Source organism: Somniosus microcephalus, chromosome 3 (assembly GCF_052327205.1).
Source record: "Somniosus microcephalus isolate GS21.2 chromosome 3, FLI_Smic_1.0, whole genome shotgun sequence".
Lineage (NCBI taxonomy): Eukaryota > Metazoa > Chordata > Chondrichthyes > Squaliformes > Somniosidae > Somniosus > Somniosus microcephalus.
This window is the reverse complement of record NC_140989.1, coordinates 63617847-63634653: the sequence shown is the minus strand read 5'-3', so window position 1 is coordinate 63634653 and position 16807 is coordinate 63617847. Positions and strand designations below refer to the sequence as shown.

Below are 16807 nucleotides of genomic sequence, written 5' to 3'. Positions count from 1 at the left end.
ATAGAAAGGACAGAAAAGCCATTCATTGTCAAACAGAGCTGAAATAGCCCCAGATTCTCTGTAGTTACCTTGCTTCATAATTAGCACGAAAAACTGCACAGGTGTTCTGATGACTTTCTAATTCTCTGATATCCGTCATGCTCCCCGCTGACTGATGCCTGTCATCACACTAAATTTATTTTCAGCACCACAATCAATATAACAAACATTCCTTTGTCGAGAAAGTGCCAGGAAGGTTATGGTTTCTCTGGTGGTAGTTGATCCCAGTTTAAGTGGCAAATCAGAACACACCGTTGAGGTAATGTGGATTAACCGCTGTGTTGTTTTGATTTAAAAAATTGATGAGAGATGCGCTAAGTCTAGAAAAGAGAGACTTTAGGAACAGCAGGAAAGTTATGATCAGTTTTTCTCTGTCCTTCTCTTGTTCAGTCTGTGCTCAATCTGTCACACTCTGTCTTCCTCACTTTCTCTGTTTATCACATCCTATCCCTTCCTCCCTGTCTGTCTCTTAATTTGTTTTTCGTACTCTTTCTCCTTCTTTCTCTTTCTGCCTCTCTTTCTCTCTGCCTATCACCCTCATATCTTTCCTTCCCTGTCTGCCTGTCATATTGTTTCTCCTTCCTTTCTCTCTTTCCCCATCTTTCTCTCATCTTCCCACATTACAACAGTGTCTCCACTTCAAAAGTACTTCACTGGCTGTAAAGCGCTTTGAGACGTCCGGTGGTCGTGAAAGGCGCTATATAAATGCAAGTCTTTCTTTTCTCACACTTTATCTCTTCCTTCCTAATCTATCTTTTGCAATCTTCGTTCCTTCTTTGTTTCTCTCGATCATACCCTTTCTCCCTCTGTCTCTTTCTTGCCTTTTCTGTTTCTATCTTTCTCTTTCTTTCGCTCACTCTATCTTACCCAACTTTCAACTGTGTGATTCCCATGAGCTGCTCTAATATTTTTATGATACGTGGCATTGGGTAGCAAGATAGTGTGAATTTCTCTAAACTGCAAGTGGTTCAGCGTGCAGGAGTGCTCTTCCAGGCTCCACAAGGCAAGCTTAGGCCCCCCCCGCTTCAGGCTTCCCTACTGTGACCGCATGGCCCTCCGGACCCCATTCCTAGCCACTTACCTGACCACTGGGGACTGTTCCTTTAGGCCCTTGACTGCGGCTCACTGCTGACCACAATCCCACTCCCACCTGCCATCCAGCTAGCACTTCCTGCCAGGTTCGGGCACAGGTCTGACGGAGCCCATACACATGAGGCTCGGGAGTTAAAATGTCACACTGCCGAGGGCCTGGCGGTTTCCCATCTGCCTCAGCCCAACTCCCTCCAGTAGTTAAAATCCAGACTAGAGTCTCATGAAGAAGCATTCTTCCATCAATTGAACATTGACCAAGTGGTGAGGAAATAACACATGCAATAATTCTGCTGCAGCAAAAGGTTTTCCATCCCTCCCCCACCTCCTCAGGCTAAACTCCAATGCCTGGCGGAAATGTGGTCTGTGCCCACCTAGCAATATTTAAGTGAGCTGACCCCAGACAATCAGCCAGTGGTGCCCAGTCCCACCGCACTTCTGCTGGTATAATCACCCAAGTGGAAGGTCTAGGCTGTAGTATCTCCCTCCCCTCTGAGCCAGTGAACGTCAGGTAGGAAAGAGGATAAACCTTAAAAAAGGGACAAAAATAAATCTAAACATTCAATAGATGAACATCAGAAAGAAAATCAACAGAGAGAATGCCCACTACTCTCAGAAGGGGCCTGAAAAGATGTTTTTACTCATCACAAAGCTTATGTAGTAATGTACAGCACTGCACTAGTATGGGAGAGCAGCTTATGTAATAGCTGTGTTTGCACAGGCACAGATATAGACTTGAAAAAATGACGGTACATATAGACCGTATGCTATTAGCTACACAGTAACGGATGCAGCTTCCGTCTGGAGATTGGTTCCCACAGTGTGTGTCTTCTGTCTTGGAGACGGGATCCCACAATGTGTGAAGTACATGTCACATGACAAGAATTGATTAAACTTGGCATTTCATCCAGAGCCATGTTGGCTGCTATGATTTGAGAAGGAAGATACAAGGGTAGATTTTTATCTTCACCGCCTGGGCAGTAATCTGGTGGAGTAGGTTGCCCAGCCGTTACAGATCCCACCTTTTCTTCATCCCATTGAAATCAATGGGTTCTACAATGGTCAAGTAATCCACCCGCCAGATTTCCACTCAGACAGTGAAGGCGAAAATCGATCCCACACTTCCTATGAAGAACAGATAAGAGGAAAATTGAGATTTGAACATACAGATTGTAAAGAGTTTGCAATGTCTCATGTTAATAAAATGGTGTTTTGTTTAGTTCATTTCTGCACAGAATAGGCAGCTGTGCTCTGTGAGGATTCATATACTTGACTTTAAACAAGGTGTTTTTTTTCTCATTTTTGTGGGTAGGATCCTAAATGGTCTACTTAAATTTTATTTTGTTGCAGCTGTACTTCTGGAACCATGGTGTATTTGCAGGTGATAACTGGGGAAAGACTGGCATGTTTCCAGCCAGGATCTGCACTAAGCAGTAAATCACAACCCGACTGCTGTGGGTAGAGTAAGTGGTCATTAGGGCTGATTAAATTCAGCTTCAGGGGTCCTTCAGACAAGCTGAATAAAGAGACCACAATCTATTGCACCTATTACGCTGCATTAAAACTGTAAAATGAGTTTGTTTGACCCTACAGGCTTTTGGGATATGGGTTTATTGAGAATGTATACAAAACTGAGTTATTACTGGTGAATTGTACCTGTTGTAATCGGTTTTGTGTTTTTTAGCTATATGTATTCACAGTAGCTTGCCTGGAGGCGAACTATAACCGATCATTTTGTACTCACGAAGACTGTTTACAAGTGATGTAAGGTATTTGTTCTTTGAAAGAAGCATGCCTGTCAAGTTAATTCAACTCAAACAACAGACTAATTGAGAGTGGAAATTATTGTCAAACTTTAAGGGGGAAAAATTGGGTGAGTAGCGCCACCTGTTAGCGCCTAAAGAGGCAGTCAGTGGCTGTAGCGCCACTGGCTGCGCCTCCCGCGATATTCAGCAGGGGCGCTAATGGTGGCGTTAGCCATTTGCGCTGCGCCACCACCGATGACGTCATCGGTGTGCGCAGCGCCCCATTCGCGCCCCGAACGCGATATTTGGTAGCGAACGGCGGCGCCGTTCGCTACCCGCGCCCGGTTCACAGGGCCTTGCTGCGCCGGCAGAGGCGCAAGTTAAGGTGGGGGTGCGGGGCGGCCGCTTTTTTGGCGGCCGCCTGCCAGCACCTCCGTCCCCGGCCTCCTGGTACCCCCCCCTGCGGCATTGCCGGCTGTTTCCCGAGAGCCCGGCACTTCTCCTTGGTGCCGGGCTCTTTTGCCGGCACTCGCGATCGGGGTTCACACTGTTGCAGGCCCCTTCCCCTTAACAGTGGGAGGAAGGCCTGCAGTACCGCAGCGTGCCGTGCCGCAGCGTGTGGCACGTTGCGCTGCGATATTCAGTTTCAGCGCCCTAAGAGGGACGCGGAGCGCCTCGAGCCTCACCCCGTCTCCCTCTAGGGGTACTTCAACTGAATTTCTGGCGATCGCTACAGCTTCGAACGCTGCGCAAAAACCAGCGGCCAGGCGAACTTGGTGCCAGTTTGGCGCCTCAACCCAATTTCTAGGCCTAAGACTTTTATCAAGAATTTTTTTTTTTAAAGAAAAGACGTGACCAATTAGGAAAGTGATCTTGTTGCTGGTTAGACCAAACAATTGATTTAGCAGCAATACAGACGTCCAGTCACCTTTGCAGCATCCACCCACCTACCATTAAAAGAGGTAGGTCGAAGTATTAAAGCTGTCATGGAGAATCTGCTGGCTCATAGTGTAAACTTTACTCCAGTAGACACCTGGGGGTATATGTGCACAAATCGTTGAAAGTGGCAGGGCAGGTTGAGAAAGCAGTTAAAAAAGCTTACGGGATCCTGGACTTCATAGAAACATAGAAGATAGGAGCAGGAGTAGGCCATTCGACCCCTCGAGCCTGCTCCGCCATTTAATGAGATCATGGCTGATCATCCAAATTCAGTACCCTGTCCCTGCTTTCTCCCCATATCCCTTGATCCCTTTAGGCTTAAGAAATATATCTAACTCCTTCTTGAATATATTTAATGAATTGGCCTCAACTGCCTTCTGTGGTAGAGAATTCCACAGGTTCACCACACTCTGGGTGAAGAAATTCCTCCTCATCTCAGTCCTAAATGGCTTACCCCTTATCCTTAGACTGTGACCCCTGGTTCTGGACTCCCCTGCCAGCGGGAACATCCTTCCTGCATCTAGTCTTTCTAGCCCTGTTAGAATTTTATAAGTTTCAATGAGATCCCCTCTCATTCTTCTAAACTCTAGCGAATATAAGCCTAATCGACTCAATCTTTCTTCATACATCATTCCTGCCATCCCAGGTATCAGTCTGGTGAATCTTCGCTGCACTCCCTCCATGGCAAGAACATCCTTCCTCAGATAAGGCGACCAAAACTGCACACAATACTCAAGGTGTGGTCTCACCAAGGCCCTGTACAACTGCAGCAAGACATCCTTGCTCCTGTACTCGAATCCTCTCGCTATGAAGGCCAACATACCATTTGCCATCTTAACCACCTGCTGCACCTGTATGCTTACCTTCAGCGACTGGTGCACAAGGACACCCAGGTCTCGTTGCACTTCCCCTTTTCCCAATCTATTGCCATTCAGATAATAATCTGTCTTCCTGTTTTTGCCACCAAAGTGGATAACCTCGCATTTATCCACATTATACTGCATCTGCCATGTATCTGCCCAACCTGTCCAAATCATACTGGAGTTTCTCTGCATCCTCCTCACAGCACACACGCCCACCCAGCTTTGTGTCTTCTGCAAACCTGGAGATATTACATCTAGTTCCCTCATCTAGATCATTAATATATATTGTGAATAGCTGGGGTCCTAGCACCGATCCCTGCGGTACCGCACTAGTCACTGCCTGCCACTCGGAAAAAGACCCGTTTATTCCAACTCTTTGCTTCATAAATAGAGGCATAGAGTACAAAAGCAAGGAAGTTATGATGAACCTTTGTAAAACACTGGTTCGGCCTCAACTGGAGTATTGTGTCCAATTCTGGGCACCGCACTTTAGGAAGGATGTGAAGGCGCAGGGTGCAGAAAAGATTTACAAGAATGGTTCCAAGGATAAGGGACTTCAATTACCTGGGTAGACTGGAGAAGCTGGGGTTGTTCTCCTTAGAGCAGAGAAGGTTGAAAGGAGATTTGATAAAGGTATTCAAAATCATGAGGGGTCTGGACAGAGTAGATAGAGAGAAACTGTTCCCATTGGCAGAAGGGTCGAGAACCAGAGGACACAGATTCAAGCTAATTGGCAGAAGAACCAAAGGCGACATGAGGAAAAGTTTTTTACGCAGCGAGTGGTTATGATCTGAAATGCGCTGCCTGAAAGGGTGGTGGAGGCAGACTCAACCATGGCTTTCAAAAGGGAACCTGAAGGGAAAAAGGGCTAGAAATTCAGTAAGGCCCCGCCAGCTTTGCGCCCAGTTACCGCCCAAAGAGGGCTTCTGCGCCAATAGAGGAGTTTGCGCTGATATTCAGCGCAGCGGTAATGGCGGCGGTAGCCGGTAGCGCTGCACCGGCACCGATGACGTCATCGGTGTGCGCAGTGCCCCGGTTCCGCCCCGATACCGGCCCGACTCCCATATTTAGTTGCGGCCGCCTCTTCCGCAGCGGCCGCAAACAACGTTCTGCAACCGTGGCTGTCCTGCAGCCTTAGTGGCGTTAGTTAAGGCGGAGGTGCGGCCGGCCGCTTTTTCGGCGGCCGCCTGCTCGCACCTCCTTCCCCGGCCTCCTCCACCCCCCCCCCCCCCGCGGCATTGCCGGCTGCTTTCCGCGAGCCCGGCACTTCTCCGTGGTGCCGGGCACATTTGCCGGCACAATCCAGCGGCGATCTGCCCGTTGCAGGCACCTCCCCCTTAAGAGAAGGAGGAGGCCTGCAGTACCGCAGCCTGCCGCTCCACAGCGGGTGGCGCAGCGGCACCTACAGCGCTGAAATTCAGTTTCAGCGCCCCAAGCGGGGGCGGGCACACCCTGGAATAGCGCCCGGTTCCGACTTGGGGCGCAAAAACTGAATTTCTGACGGTCGCAACTGGCTCCGCGCGCAGCGCTAACTTTTGGGCGCAAGCGAGCTGGTGGGGCCTTACTGAATTTCGAGGCCAAAGATTTGCAGGGCTACGGGGAAAGGGCGGGGGAGTGGGGACTAGCTGAAGTACTCTTGCAGAGAACCGGCATGGGTTCAATGGGCCGAATGGCCTCCTTCTGTGCTGTAACCATTCTATGATTCTATTTGTTTCCTCCAATTTTCTCTCCTTTTCTTTTGAAGCTCTTGCTGGGCTACGGTTCCATGGGAACATGCATGCCTCCAGTACCTGGCCCAAGTTGCCATGTTTCATGCGTGAACCTAGATTGTGAGTGTGCAGATTGACTGCTTAAAATAAAAAATCTTTATGGCTCGAGCCGAATCTTCCGAATAAAACAAAAATCCAAATATACCAATTGTAAGCTAACATGATGAGAGCAAAGCTGGGTTTTATGGCCCTTATTAATGAGGCTGCAGCGTGCAAGTTGTAATATTTGTCACTTAAAGTTAAAGCTTCAAAGTAAAAGTTAAAGCTTCAAAGTACAAGAAGAAAAAGAACTGAATAAAAGGAAGTGCCAGATCACCAAGACAGTTCAACATTAGATATGACAAAAATCACCCAGGAGTAGCTGCCAGGAAATATTACCGCAGGCTACAACTTGAAACTGCTTAAGTCTTGTCTGGGAAATGGGCTGCCTGGAGGGAGGGAAACATCAAACGGTCTGATTAAATGACATTTTATCCACAGTCTCATAAAATGTGCTGTCATCAACACTCAAATTATATTTAAAAAAGTAATTGATTTAATTTATTTTACAAATGTTGATTATATTTCTAATGCAACGTACCACCGCAAATGCAGATGCACATTTACATACACTGCGAGAGATGAAAATGTGTGAATTTATTGCAGTGCCTGTCTGGTGGTGGACATGTATTTATTACTTTGAAAGACCATTAGGCTGTAAATCAACCATAACTTTGCCTTTTGTACTATGATTTACTAATGTGAGCCTTCAAATTTTATTGAAACTGTTTGGGTGAAGGCCTCTCTTGGCAGGACACAGGACTGAACTCGACCAAGCCTCAATAAAATCTAACTGTTTTAAAGCAATGGGATGTCTCCAATGGGGGTGGGTAGGAGTTGAGAACAGCTGGTTGAGAGTGCGCTTGGATTTTTGATAAATTGAAGTTTGTTGCACACTGTTTTGAGCGAGGCTGGTCACAGGAAATCTTTAGTCTCTTTATCTGAGATCAACCAGTTATGCTGACTGTTTTGAATGACTGTGAAAGGTAGGGACGAGCAGCTGACTTGGTGGGGGGTAGAGGGGAGGGGGTGGGGGAAGATTTGGCACAGAGATGAACAGAAGCTCACAACACAAGCATACCTTTCACATACCTGCACGATGTGCTGTAGGAAGTCCCTATTCTCTAGGATCTTCAGCAGGTGTCTCTGATCATTGCCAAACTCGTCTTGGCCAGCATCCAGAATCATCCATAGTTAAAGCATAAAGATTTATGCAGAGTAAGCGGTGATCTTTCAGCAACATACTGTTGCCACTCAGAGAAAATTATTGCTAATCAGGTAGTATTGGGACAGGACTGTAAATTAGACAAAATGTTCCCTCTTATTCAAAGGTAAAAGTGAATTGAGATTAATATCGTTATTTTGTTCATTCATTCTTGAGATATGAGCGTCGTTGGCGTTTATTGGCCATCCGTAGTTGCTCTCGAGAAGGTAGTGGTGGGCCTTCTTCCTGAACTGCTGCAGTCCATGTGGTGCAGCTGCATCCATCCAGGCAATTGGAGAGTATTCCATCAAACTCCCAACATGCTTTGTAGATGGTGGAGAGGCTTTGAGGAGTCAGGAGCTGAGCCACTTGCCACAGAATACCCGGTCTCTGACCTGCTCTCGTAGCCACGACATTTATGTGCCTGGTCCAGTTGAGTCTCTGATCAGTGGTGACCCCCAGGATGTTGATGGCATGGGACTCGGCAGTGGAAATGCCATTGAATGCCAAGGGAAGATGGTTAAGCTCTCTCTTGTTGGAGATGGTCATTGCTTGGCATTTGTGTGGTACGAATGTTACTTGCCACTTATCAGCCCAAACCTGGATATTTTACAGGTCTTGCTACATGCGGGCACGGACTGTTTTGTTAACTGAGGAATTGCGTATGGTGCTGACCCTGTGCAATCATCAGTGATCAGCCCCACTTCAGACCTTATGATGGAGGAAAGGTCATTGATGAAGCAGCTGAAGATAGTTGGGCCTAGGGCATTGCCCTGAGGAACTCATACAGTTATATCCCAAGGCTCAGATGCTGACCTCCAATGATAACAACCATCTTCCTTTGTTCCAGGTATGACTCCATGTGGATGGGTGCAATAAATTACAAACAGACATAGACAGACTAAGTGAGAGGGCAAATCTATGGCAGATGGAGTTCAATGTAGGCAAATGTGAGGTCATCCACTTTGGATCGGAGAAAAACAAACAGGGAATATATTCTTAATGGTGAGAGCCTAGGAGCTGTGGAGGAGCAAAGGGATTTAGGAGCCCATGCACATTAATAACTGAAAGCGAGTGCACAAGTACAAAAAGTAATAAAAAAGGCTAATAGAATATTGGACTTTATCTCAAGTGATGGTTCAGTTGTGCAAAGCCTTGGTCAGACTCCATCTGCATTCAATTTTGGGCACCGAACCTCAGGGAAGATATATTGGCCTTGGAAGGAGTACAGCGCAGATTCACCAGGGCTTAAAGGGTTAAATTATGGGGACAGGTTACATAAGCTTGGCTTGTATTCCCTTTAGTTTATACAGTTGAGAGATGACCTAATTGAGATGTTTCAAATGAAAAGGGATTCGATAGGGTAAATACAGAGAAACGATTTCCTCTGGTGGGCGAATCCAGAACAAGACGGCACAGTCTTAAAATGAGAGCTAAGACATCCAAAAGACTGTGGATGCTGGGTCAATTGAAATGTTCAAGACTGAGATCGCTAGATTTTTTAGGGGTACAGGGATATCGAGGGATATGGAACAAAGGAGGGTTAATCGAATTGTGTTATAGATCAGCCATGATGTAACAGAGGCTAAGTGGCACTTCTCCTGATCCTATGGTAATGGAGGAGTCTGGGACTTTGGCTGATAGATACAGTTCTGTAAGCATGATTATGTCAGACGGTTGCTTGACTAGTCTTCGACAGTCACCAGATGTTAGTGAGGAGGACATTGCAGGGTCGTGTGGGCTGGGTGTGCCTTTGCCCTGTCCTGATTCAATGCTGATGTTGCAGCCAAGTTGTCCATCCGGTTTGATACTTGTTTTTCTTTCCAGCAATTTGATACAGCTGAGTGGCTTGCCGGGGTACTTCAGAAGTTATTTACACAGTTGAAATATTTCAATGGAGGAGTGGGAAAAGACTATTCATCCCATCCAGCCTGCCCCATGGTGCAGCCATGTCTTCTCTTAGGCAAATGTGGGAAGTCACACAACACCAGGTTATAGTCCAACAGCTTTATTTGAAATCACAAGCTTTCGGAGCGCTGCTCCTTCATCAGGTGAAGTGAAGAGACGCATATAGGCACAGCATATATAGTCAGAGAACACTGCCAGATGATTACAGGTAATCTTTCTAACTGCCTCTTCCCTCGGAACCGAGGAATACTTGCTTCCACACTAAAAATGAGTTCTCAGGTGACTGATGAGTCCAATGCGGGACCTACATATGCAGCCATGTATTTCATTGATCCCGCCCCACAGTCACAAATTTCAAGGAGAGGTGAAAAAACCTGAGGCTAAAACTCTGGGAATTTCCTCTCTAACTCCCTAAGGCAATCAAGAAGGGCTCTAGCAAACTGCAATAACTCATAAATCCTACTATTCCTAATTGATGCTCACAATCACATTATCATTTAATTATTATTTGTGTAATGTTGCTGTATAATGCATAGCTATTTATTGTTTGTTTATCACATTTGTGGTGCCCTAGGGCACTTGCCTTAATATTTTAATGTTTCTGTCTGGTGACACTGGGGCAACTCAGTGTCACCTTCTACATGTCAACCAAAAGAAGGGTCTAACTAAGCTGTAAACTTATCCTCTATAACTGGAATTGCTGTCCTCTTCCAGGAACCTGGCCAGCTTCACTTTGAAGGACTGCAGGAAATTTATACTCATTGCACACTTCAGAGAAGACTATTAGCTGCTGCCTATGACAAAATGGCGCTGTAATAGCACTGAGCATTAACGCAGGGCACACGCAGGCTCCAGTCCTACAAAGCTGACTTCCATTGTGTTGAGCAGGGAGGCATCAAGTGACGCTGTGGCATCTCTTAGTGGCTGTAGGAGGGAATCTGAACTGAGATTCATGCCTGGGTAGTCCCTTGCTGATAACAGGAGAATTGGTGGGAGCTCAGGAGCAGGGTTTGCACACACTACTGTCTTCACTGCAAGAAGATCAACACATGTGCACTTTCAGCAGGAGTCGCTGGATTGTGATCAAGAGCAACCCTGGCCAGCTTCTCCTTCCTAAGCGAGGAAAGCTGAGGCTAATTGTAATATCCCTACCCCATGCCTTGATGAGGTCAGCTAACTCAGCACATAGTCCAGGGACCTTGTTGGTCTATATAGCTCAGCTACTCAATCAGTTAAGTAACAGAACCACAAGTAGAATGTCCTTGAACTTTTAAGCAATTGCAGAGGCATGTGGATGGGCATCTGTCAATCAAAGGCTATATTTATCTAATACTAGCTGGGGGTGCCCGGCGTTGCCAGGGCAATTTTGGGCCGCGCGGTCTCCCTGCCCCGTCTGTCCCCTCTCTCTGTCCCTCCCTCTCCCCCTCTCTTCTCCCTCCCTCCCCTCCCTCCCCCTCTCTCTGTCCCTCCGTCCCCTCTCGCTGCCTAGTGCCTGAGGCCCGGTGCCGTTGTGATACCGGCCGTGCGGGGCCTAGCGCTTCAGGCCCGGCCGGGCTCTCGGGCTGAGACGGACCCCAGCTGAGCTCCCCTGTGGATGGCGCGGTTGACGGCCGGCCGCTGCTGCTCCCCCGCCCGCTGTGTGTAAACTGACCTGCCGCTCCCAGAGCCGCAATGTGGGGGTTTGTTTGGCTGGTGCTGTGGCTGTGGGGATGAAAAAAATGGCGGTGAAGTTTTGGGAGACTGGAGGATTAGGTCCCGCCCGTGATGCAGCGATTGGTCAACCATCAGGTCACTGAACTGTAGGATTGGTGAACCAGCACGTCACTCAACGCTAATGAGAGTTAGGATTGGTCAACCGCTAATGAGCGGAGATTTGAGGATTTTTGAAAGTTTTTTGTATACTGTCCGAACAATTTTTGTCTGACCAAAAAGTAAATATGCCTATGAGACTCCCCTAATGATAAGCTTTGTTTTGATATAACATGCGTGTAGGTACGCTCTATAACTTTTGATTGTATAGCCGGACAGACAGACAGACACACAGACAGACAAACAGACAGAGAGACAAACTCTTTTTTTTATATATATATATATATATATATAGACTAGCTGGGGGGGCCCGGCGTTGCCAGGGCTTTTTTGGGCCTGGTCGATGTCTGGGCCAGGAGCCTGGGACTGGATTTGGGTTGTCAGCAGTTGGAGAAGCCTAGGCCCCGGGGCCTTGGGTATTTTCCACTGTTTTTTAACCTAAACATTTCTAGCTTTTAATACCTTCAAAGATGAAAGTTAAAGTACTTATAAAACATTTTTGGTAAATCTTATTTTTTTTGAAAAAGATACTGACCTCGATTACCATATTTTTAGCTTCAGGCCCGGCTGGTGTGTAATGGCTGCCAGATCCCTGAGCCAAGAATGATTAGTCTCGCCCACACACGCAGCGATTGGTCAAACATCAGGTGACTGAACTGTAGGATTGGTCAATCATCACGTCACAGGATTGTGACAACCTTCACGTCACTCAATGGTAATGAGTGGATAATGAGTGGAATTTTGAAGGCTTTTGAAGGGTTTTTGTATACTGCCTGAACAATTTTTGTCTGAGCAAAAAGTAAATACGCTTATGAGGTTTCGATAATCATAAGCTTTCTTTTGATATAACACATGTGTAGGTACGCTCTATAACTTTTGATTGTATAGCCGGACAGACAGAAAGAAAGACAGACAGAAAGACAGACAGAAAGACAGACCGTTTTATATATATATATAGATATACAGAATTAAAAAAAAAATTGTTTTACAGCTAAATATTAGTTTTGAATTAATGAAATAAATAACTGTGTAAGTATAAGTAGCAGCCTAATTATAGTGTAATGTATGTACTGTGTTTTACATCCATGGAATAACTAGGCAGCTTCCACATGGCAATACCTGCTATATTTAAACACATGTAAACATTGCATCTTAGCCCTTCCTTTGCCATTTACCTAGTCAGTTGTGAGGACTCCAGCACACCGTGTAACACATGTTACCACTTTAACATGATTTGGAAGGCCAGCCTAATAGCAACCTCAAGTAGCACCATGTAAACAGATTTAATGCAAAGGGAAGGCATGCTGACTGACAATGTGCAGGAAAGTGTAGTAAATGATGATGAAAGTGTTGGGAAATTGCATTACCATGTGGTGCTGGAGCGCTTTCACACATGCGAAAGGTTGTAAGTAGTGTCTTCAGTTATTACTGTCTACTGCACAAACAAAAGATCAGTAATAGTCTCTGTGTATAACTTTGAAGTACTTTTTTGGGACAGGGGTGTTCCTTTTTAAAAAGTGATTTACTTCCCTGGCCCCAGTGGAGTCTTTCTACATCACACAGTCCAAAGCCAGAAGAGTGACTGGGTGTCCAGCTTTTCAAACCGCCATCACTGCTGCTCTGAAACAAGCCACTAGTTGCTCTGCGACAGCGGCCTAGAGACGATTCTGCTTCCAATGTTCCCTCCTTCCCATTGGGGAAAACACCTGGCCTCAGCTTGGTGCTTCTTTGTACCGATGCCTGCACCAGAGTTTTGAGACATGTTCTGAAATATGTCTTAATGATCAGACGATCAAGTGAGGAATTTTTTTTTAAATGGCTCATACTAAATTATTTATAACTAGAGTTGCGCAACTCATTTCTTTATGTCCCTTTGAACAATAATCCCTGTTGAGAAACCTTGAATAATTATAATTAATTAATAGTTTCACAATAGGAATTAACAATAACCCAGACTCCTCCAAGTTGTTTATATCATTTAGTATATGCAATTTTTTTGAAAAGCACTGCGATCTAAATTCTTCAGTGACAGGAGCTAGGACACAACCGTTTTCTCTGTGTTTTCTATGGTTGTGTACTTTCTTCTACTGACTCTTAACAATTTTACATTACGGCTTTAGTGGGTAGCTCTGGTCATCCATCTTAAGTGGTGCATTGGCTGAGGAATTTAATCACCTAGAGAGTTAAAGTTTGAGCCACTCCCTTGTGACTAACTGGAGAGTTGCTAGCTTAGTTTCATATGAAATATTTCATTTGCTATCTTCCCCTTAATCTCCTGTGCAAAACTGTGAAGAACGGCAGGAGAAAATCAGATCTGTGGGTTATAAATTTACATTACATAAATGTTCGTGACTGTGGGCCCAACCTATCCTTTCTTTCTGGTATTGTAGCCTTCAGCTGTTCTGATATACTGGCTACCTGTGAATCATTCCTATTGATGGACCAGGCAGCTTAATGAATAAATGCATCCCTTCTTAACTACCATCTCTTTTTTGCCTGTTTCCCCCCTCCTCCTCTCTCAAAGCCATTGTGTTAAGATATGATTCCACAGGCACTGAGCACCCTCCTGCGCCCAAGTGGTCATATTTCATGTGTGAGTCGAGACAGTTTAATTGTGGTGTCTCTACTGCCACCTTGGCTGAGCTCAGCGAGTTTAGCGCACACCGGGGATGGAATCCAGGACCCACTGGTCTGTATGATTCAGTTATATACTACTTTTACCAATTGAGTCACTGGGAAAGCTGTCTCTGATATCTATAAGCAGGACTGTGACAGGAGCTGCCCAGTATTCAAAGTGTGGGTTTGCAGATACTCGCTGTCAGGGCTCAAAAATCAAGCTTCTTCAAAGTGTTTGAGACTTGACTGGATTTTACTTGTACAGAGCCCTCAAATCAACTTCTGATTGACTTTGATCTTGCCACCTTGAAGCTACAAATTGGTTTCCTTGTGTAACCCGTGTGCTTGATGAAAAGATCTCATAATAATGTTTTTTTGTGTGTGTCGCAATTGTGGAACCTGGATGCATGAAAGCCTGTGAGGTACTTTCTGTTATTCTTGATGACTAGTTTAGTTGAAACTTGGCTATCTACCTCTTAAGTTTGGTCCAATGCTTTAAGGAATATGAGAGGAAGTTGCTTTTAGCAGTGGCATCTGTGTGGTGGTGAACCTCTTTTTACCAACCTAACAACTAACCTCAACAGAATCTGATGACCTAGGTTCAAGTGTGCCATTCTTCTGATCAGTAGATTCAGCTGCTACCCTGAGGATTGACCAGGGAGCAATTTCAGCATGGGCTAACAAGAAAGCTCCAGGATGACCATGTGGGTCAGTAGATTAGTCTGCTGTCCCAGCACCTCTGAGAGCTGCATTTAAATTTGGCCCAGACCAGAGGGATGAACATCTCTCATTGGCAACTGCAAGGGTCTTACCTAAAATTAATTTCATAGCTCTCTCAGTAGCTCATTGGATTAATGCACCATGATGATATGATTCTGAGCCACACAAACCAGGTCCCAGTTTCAGTCTCTGGTTTGTGTTGAGGTAGCTGATCTCAGTCAGGTTACTGATGGGGGTGATAGATATAAGTAGCTTGTGAGCCAGAGAGGGGGAAAAATCAGCTGTGGTTTCTGTTTATGATCACTTTGCAATCACCACTGCCAGAAATGCTTGTATGTGGATGGATGATACCCTTCACAGTCCAGTAACCTGCCAGTACTCATTATCTATGCTAACAGATGAAGAATGGCCACTTGGGTAAGGTAGCAGAGAGCTGCTGAACCATATGGCCCTGATTTTAACACCAGTTGGATTCCCCGCTCAGGCCTGAGTTAAAATTACAGTTGGGTCTCAATTATGTCATCGGGCCGCAACATGCATATGTAAAGAAGGACCCTGTTGGCTGCGGGCACGTATCCTTGCCGCCTGCTCGGGAGAGCAGGTTAAAATTGCAGATGTTGTGATCATGGTGATTTTCAGACAGGTAAGAGCAAGGGCGATCTTAACTACCCACCCACCAGGTTTGAGCGAGTAGGGTTAAAATAGTCCCCAATTCCCAGTGAGTCAGCACTTTCACAAAAGGAGGGAGAAAATTAGGAAGAGAAAGAAACAAGTTTGAACAGTCTCAATCCCGTTCCTGTTATCCATAGAGGCTCTTAGAGTGACAGTGGCACCAAAGCAACATCATAAGTATCTGATTATACGGTGCCAGCCACCATTTTCTTTATCCATAGACTGTTTGACTGCTCAGTTCCCTCTTTAGGCCAGCAAATTAGTTTTAAAATGATTGGCTGGTATGGATCTTCCCTAGCCATTAAGTGAGCACTCATGGCAAGAAATGAAAGTTGTGATTATTGTCTGGCGCTACCACTACTGTTTAATCGTCCGTGATGTAATGGGGCATATTACATACAGCAGCCAGAATTATTATAGAAATCATTTCAAGTGGAAGCAATTCTGTAATATGAATGTGACATTACAGGGATACTTGTTGCTGAGAATGTAGTTCAACAGGAGACTTCAATCAACATAGAAAGGTTAAAAGGTGGAGTCTACATACAGCTGCAAATAAAAAAAATCTTCATTCGTGATTATTTTAATTTGCTGCTGCATGGCTTAGCTTAAAAGTTCAGAGGCAGCTGGGGAGTTGAGAGACAGGACACTTTTTTTTTCTCCTTGAACCACATAGAATAGAGGGAGTTCATGGAGGGAAGCGAGACTGAATGGCAGCCAAGGGTGCAGTGCCGGGCAGGCCAGAGAAACTGGGCAAGAATCAAGCTGACATGCTTCATGTACTCCTTTCTTTGAATCCCATCAAGAAACCTTTTTGTCAAACAGAGCAAGAAAAGTTTTGTTAATTAAAAGCCTCTGCACCATTCATGCTCAGAGAGAAGAAAAGCAAAATAGTTTTGCGTTTCTGATTTGGGGGGAGGGGCAGAAGACGCCAGTCCAGCTCTAACAGCAACAATCAAACTCAGTGTTTGGGATTTGATGAAGAAATAGTTCAGTTGAATGGATGCTACTTATTAAAAGCTGCATTCTTCCTGTGAGAACTGAATAGAATAGAGACATGCACTTCACAGGGTAATGGATATTGAATTTGTTGAACCAAATTTATCTGCAACATCTTTTTCAGAAGTATGTCGGCGTTCTGTAGATTTAATAGATAGAGCTTTGTGCAGTGAATCTCAAAGGAACTTTTGAAGTTACAGTTAATGCCATTTTCTTACAGTTTATTTTGAGATGGTTGAAGGGCTCAAAAACACCTCTTCCTATATGCTTGTGAATAATTAAAAAGACATGGTTAGACATTTAACCACTTGACTGCTGAAGTGTGTTAAACATGTCATATTGTTCCTTTAAAAAATATATAGTTGCATGCTCTTGAGAAACTTGCTTTCAATCTGT

At 45.3% G+C, this 16807-nt stretch overlaps 1 protein-coding gene across 3 annotated transcripts in view; it reads left to right on the top strand.

Annotated features, from left to right (window-relative positions):
• Positions 1 to 16807, top strand: part of pkdcca (protein kinase domain containing, cytoplasmic a) — a 65070-nt gene that overhangs the window by 35425 nt on the left and 12838 nt on the right. Inside the window, exon 6 of one of the 3 annotated variants that reach the window (XR_015076564.1) lies at positions 2479 to 2591. The exons of the other annotated variants lie outside the window; for them this stretch is intronic. The gene's annotated coding sequence lies outside the window, so the exon portion shown is untranslated. The remainder of the gene's footprint in view (positions 1 to 2478; positions 2592 to 16807) is intronic. 3 annotated transcript variants of the gene reach the window in all.